This window comes from Panthera tigris, chromosome C1, assembly GCF_018350195.1.
Source record: "Panthera tigris isolate Pti1 chromosome C1, P.tigris_Pti1_mat1.1, whole genome shotgun sequence".
In the NCBI taxonomy this organism is placed as follows: Eukaryota; Metazoa; Chordata; class Mammalia; order Carnivora; family Felidae; genus Panthera; species Panthera tigris.
The window spans coordinates 196,239,958-196,246,196 of NC_056667.1; positions in this window are offsets into that span (position 1 = coordinate 196,239,958).

Sequence of the window (6,239 nt, forward strand, 5' to 3'; positions counted from 1 at the left end):
AGGTCTGAGATGAAGCTCAACTATTTTGAAAGTGCTTTACAGTGCAATTTTAAAATTAGAGTGTTTACTTGCTTTTTACTGCCCAGGGCTTGTGCCGCATTCACCAAAGTCAAAGGAACGGGTGAGGGTCCAAAAAGTTGGTCCCAGTGACGTGTTGGCCGTCAATATCATCAGGTACAGCACAGCTTTTTTATTTGGGAAGAATGTCTGGACCGTCATGGAAAAAGCAAATGCATATTTCTTCTACAAATAGTAGCATTTAGCATCTTACTTGACCACATTTGCAAAAAAGAGGGAATAGAGACTTCTATAATTAAAGGGAAAAGGAAAATGAAAGGAGCTGAAAATACTGAACTGTGTAGTCTGGGTGGCTTAAGTTTGAAAACACATGAAATTATCAGGACTGCCAAACAGCATTTCTGAGAAACCGTATCACAGATTGTGAAGAAAATCAATGCTGAAACAGTTAGGAGGAGGCATCATACTCCTACTCCTTTCAAGAATCCCAAAAATAGTTGCTGAGTTGTTGGGTTGTTTTTTTTTTTTTTCTTCTTCTTCTTTCCTGCTGAGGAAAGCGAAATGCTACATTGAAAATAAAATCATCAACTATATCTTAAGCACTAGTCTGTATGTCTATAAAATTTTGAATCGTGTCTTTTCTTTAGATTTCAGGGAAGGAATTCATTCACATTAATAAACACCAAGTAACAGATACCATAGGACTTGGGTAATAGCTGTATTTAAGTTGCATTGTTAATTACTTAAGAGTTTATGGATTGTATTTTTTAAAAACAATTGTACCAACAGGCTCGTTTTTAATTATGGAAATTGGCAGTTGCTGCCATAGTGCAACAAAGATTAACCGATTTTTCATTGGAGAACAAATTATTTGGGCTCAGGTCAGCAACAACTTGCAGTTCCTGTGATTTCTATATTGGTAAGTCAGGTGTTTTTGTTTTTTTTTAAACCTGTTATCTAAATAAAAGTAATTTTCCTGAAGTCATATTTGGGACAGCTGTGAACATAGAACCCCACAAATCATTCTAATCATCCCAGTAGAGAGCAAAGATTTTAATCCTAAATTATCTTAGAAAATTGGCATGTTGTTCATAATATATAAATTCCCAATATATAAAGGGTAATATAACTTCCCTGAATTGCCACAAGTCCTTCCTAAAAATTAAGACTGTATTTATCTGCAAAGTTATGGAGGTCCTTGGAAAAGCTGAACCAAAACATATTCAAAATTAAGATGAACTATCTGGATAGCTTAACCAATTTAATTACTAGTAGAAGAGGATCCATTGTGAAGTTTTAAGAAAGTATCCTCAAATTTCCCAAAGCTACCACAGTGGAAATAGTCCTTACCCCTGGCTGATAAGAGCTTAATTTAGCTCCCTTGAAAGCCTATCCTTTTCATGAGTTGCTTTCATTGGCTCCAGAATCACCAGAGGCACACTCTCTCCCTCTAGTGGCTAAGCATTCAGGCTCTTTACATTTGGTGGCCCTGTCTCCCCAAGAATGGGGGATTTGGGCAGGGAGCAATAGCTCCCAAATTTTAGAATGGCAAAGATCTTATAGCCACTTAGACCATTTGGGGGAAATTTTTACCTGTTTTTAACATGTTTCTTTCTTGTTTGCAGATTATGGTATGTCCAACTCACCCCCAAAAAAGTGAGTTATGTTTACATACTAAGACTAAGGGTTCTATTTCACCTTCTGCAGTTGAACAGTCCTGGCTCTGAGACACAAATGTACTTATAGAAAGGAGCCTTTGTAAAAACTGTAGTAATTCACTTTGCTCACTGTTTTTCTCTGCAGTATTTATGTGGTGGTTAGAGGATGTATTTATTTCCATCCTTTGCTGTAACTACACTGCACACATTTTTAAAGTACATACAGGGTTATACTATGCATAAAAATATACCACCAGGGAAATGCAGTACTGTATGTATATAAATTTTCACTTTGGGGAGGTAGTGAGGAGGTGGGGAGAAAACATAACCCACACCCACCATTTTTCAAATAGATGCTTCTTTCTCATCCTTTGTGTCCCATCCTACCAGAAACTGTTCCTTCCCAGCACTAACCCTCATCCTAGCTCCTTGCACATTTCTTTCATTGTACAGTCTGTAAATATTTTTAATTTGCTGGGTTTAAAAAAAAAAAGTATCCCCCCCCACTAGAATGTCTTCTTTTTAAGAGCAGAGATTGTGTCTGTTCTGCTAACAGTTGTTTTCTCAGAAATAGCACAGTGTTTGGTATAGAGTTGGTACTCAATAAACCTTTACTGAATGGATAACTATGGAGCTAATCACATATTCACTTAGCTTCATGTGTTAAACTGTTGTAAGGGCCAAAAAGGATATGATAACAAAGATACATTCTAATTCCATAAAGATTTTGGTCAAGTCTTGGTTCATAAGTCATGTTACAAATATTAACAAGTCAGCTCTGGGTTCTGTCCACATGAAGAATGTGAACACCTGAGTAGACGATATAACTTTTACAAATATAAATAGGAAGAATGGTTAAAATTGTACATAAATATAATTTTGAGTAAAATACACGTATGTGACCCCTGTTTCAAAAACAAATTATTTCATGTTATTGCCTAATAATTCATGAACCTAGTTGACTATCAAAGAATGCAACATTTAATTCTATAATCACTGAATGCAAGTAGCAAAAGAAATTTTTAATTTTTGTTAATGTTTATTCATTTTTGAAAATGAAAAAACACAAGTGGGGGAGGGGCAGAGATAGAGGGAGACGCGAAATTCGAAGCAGGCCCCAGGCTCTGAGCTGTCAGCACAGAGTCTGATGCAGGACTTGAACCCACTAATCCGTGAGATCATGCCCTGAGCTAAAGTTGGATGCTTAACCAACTGAGCCACCTAGGTGCCCCAGCAAGAGAAATTTTTAAAAGGTAGTGTAGCTAAAAGGTGCATTATGAAGTATTTTGTTTTCTTTGGATGGTTTATTTCATCTGTGTTTGATTTAAAAACCCTAGTACCCTTTAAAGGAATTTTAACAAAAATGAATTTTTTCATTTTTCAAGGAATTTACTCCATGTTTTTAAGAGGGTAAGAGGGGACAAGTCTACACATTGCAATACTTTCCTAATAATAAAGGAGAAATTTTTGGAAAATAATTATATATTAATTATTTTTACTTAGATGGCTTCATTGTGCTAGACACAGAACATAATCACCCAAAGTAGGTTCCTTAAAGTAACTTAAATCCCTGAAAAAAGTTAAGATTAAGAAGCACACAGGCAAAATGTTTTAAAACTGATTGCTTGTTTTATTTTTGTCAGTTGTTGTTCTCTTTGAAGTGGTGTTCTCTTTTAAGCGGGATATGGAACAATGGTCTCATATTCTCCTGTCGACCTAGATTGGCACTATGAAGAAGCAAGCAAGCCAGAAATAGAACCATAATTTCAAATAAAACATTCTAAAATACCAAATCCAGTTCATAAGTAAGACATATTAATACCTCCTGACCACATTGATAATCTGGGGTCTGCTGGGTGGCATGTGAGTCCTATATGGTAAGGGTCTTCTCATTCCATCCGCCTTGAACAATAGTTTCTTTTAACAATTCTTAAGAGTGTCACTTTGCAATTAGAGATAAGGTTCTTGTGCAAATACCCATGTCCCTAGAAAAGGTAACAGGGTGACTTAAATTCACACTTTGATAGAATAATATCAGATTGCTTCTAAAGAACACATTTTGATGTAGAGCAGAAGATAAGCTGTCTCTATCCCAAATGGGAATTATAAATTGTGGGAGTTAAACTTAAGGCCACGGGGGTGAGGACTGGAGAAGTTTCTGAATAAAAATGAAAGTGTACATTTTTAAAGATGTCATCAGAATATACCATAGTTGCTTTAAAATGCAGATGTGTTCAGTATTTGAGGAAATGAATTCTATTAATGCAAAAATGAAAGAACTTTGAGCTGGGTCAAGTGTAGATAGTTGATGCTTAAAAAAAAAACTGTAAAAGGCATGGAGGAAAAAAATTCTTCTAAAACAACCTTAAAATTTATGAACATAAAAAGTATAATGAGGTTATTGAACTCTCCAAAAAAGTGTTAGCACAAGAGAAGAAAGAAATGATTCAACTTTCCAAAGACACAACTCACATATAGAAAGGATAACAATAAGGAGAATGCATTGTCTAGTGAGTATTAATTATTTATTTTTAAAGTATATTCATTTATTTTGAGAGAGGGAGAGAGAGCACCTGAGTGAGGGAAGAACAGAGAGAGAGAATCCCAAGCAGGTTCCACACTCCCTGCACAGTGCACAGAGCCAGACACAGGGCTTGAACCGATTCATTGAACCAGGAGATAATGACCTGAGCCAAAACCAAGAGTCAGATGCTCAGCCAACTGAGCCACCCAGATGCCCCTAATTTAAATATAATATAATAAACACTCTCTGGGGATAAGAAGGAAAACCAAAAATGATCATCTGACTTTGGAATTGGGAAGTGAAAATAGGGCAGATTAGCCTAGAGACCTTTCATACCAAGAGTTGGATTCTGCTAGAGATACCCATAGTCAAAGAAAGCAGAGTGATGACAGGTTACATCTCAAGGAAATACTTCATAGTTAAACCAGTGCCAATAGGAATATGATCCAGTTTTGTTTGGTTTCATTTTGTTTTGTTTTGTTTTAATCCCGTGAAAAGCTTTGGAATTACATGTCCAGTTTTTGTGAGAAGCCTCAGCTCCTTGTGAACCAAAATTCTTTCACAGTACAGCCGAGTCTAATCATATGTTTAAACAACCCCATATAGACTGAAGAAAATAGAAGACCACATTACCAACAAATAGTGAAGAAAAGAATCCAGGGATTCAACCTTCCCCCTCTTTTATAGCCAGATGGTGACAACTTAGGGAATTAAAAGCCACACAGGGATAGAAATGGGGAGCCGTTTCCTGCTTGATAACTCTGAAAGACAGTGTGTGGTTTCGAAGAGGGAAATTAATCAAAGAAAGGTCATTTACAGGTAGTAAAGTCAAATGTCACCTCCCCCAATTCTCATGACTTGTGGTTTAGAGAAAGGTTAGCTTAATATAGAGGTTAGTGTGGCATTCTGAACTGTCTCAAGACATGATATATGCAGATGAGAATAACACCATCAGTATCCCTCCCCTTAACAGCTATGTTTAGGCTTCAAAAAGGTATTTAAAACTTGACGTCATGGTGAGGTACTAGGCACCTGGGAAAGTCCCACTTAGTAGACTATATCATCAAAAGTCCTATAAACTATATTGCAGATATAGTTTTTAGCAGAGAGTAAGAACATTGCAATACTTCATTGGAAGATTATGTTTTTGAAATATATCATTTTTGAGAAATAAATCTTTATGCAGAATCTACAACACTTTAGATTGATGATATAACTGATCTCAAAGTTGGAGTATCAGGGCACCTGGGTGGCTCAGTCGGTTGAGCATCCAACTTCAGCTCAGGTCATGGTCTCATGGTTTCCCTCTTTGGATTCTGTGTCTCCCTTTCTCTCTGCTCCTCCCCTGCTCACGCTCTGTCTCTCTCTCTCTGTCTCCTTCAAAAATAAACATTAACAAAATATTTTGAAGTTGGAGTATCAGTGGAACTAGCTATATACCATCATTACCATTATTATAGGCATTTACTTTATGCCAAACATCATGATAAGCATGTTACGTGCATTATCTCATTTAACCCCATAGCCATTTTTAACAGAGATAATGTTAGCCCCATTCTTCACATGCAGAAATTGAAGCATGAATACATTACTATCTTTTTCAGGATACCACAATGTTAGAGCTGGACTCAAAGACATGTTTTAAGTTTTAAAAAGCCAATAGTAATAACCACCATGATATACTGTCACCTAAATAGCCAAATATACTTATCAATCATACAGAACTGTTGATCCAGTTAACCCCAGCCCTTTAGGTAACTACTATCTAATATTGAACCACTTGGAAGAAAACCCAAATGTCTATGATATTCTTAGAAGTTTATTTGAATGTTTTATCAATATAGAACTCTACCAAATCCAGTGCCTATCTATGTGAAACATAACCTATTTGACATCTAATACTTTAACATCAGGTATTCATCTGTACCTTCCTTGAGTTCTTCTGAACCAGTGAATGACATGAGAGAACCACTGAGAGTGAATTAAAAGATAATCACCCCATAAAGAACTGAGTATCAGTTAATGGCGACAAAGAGATA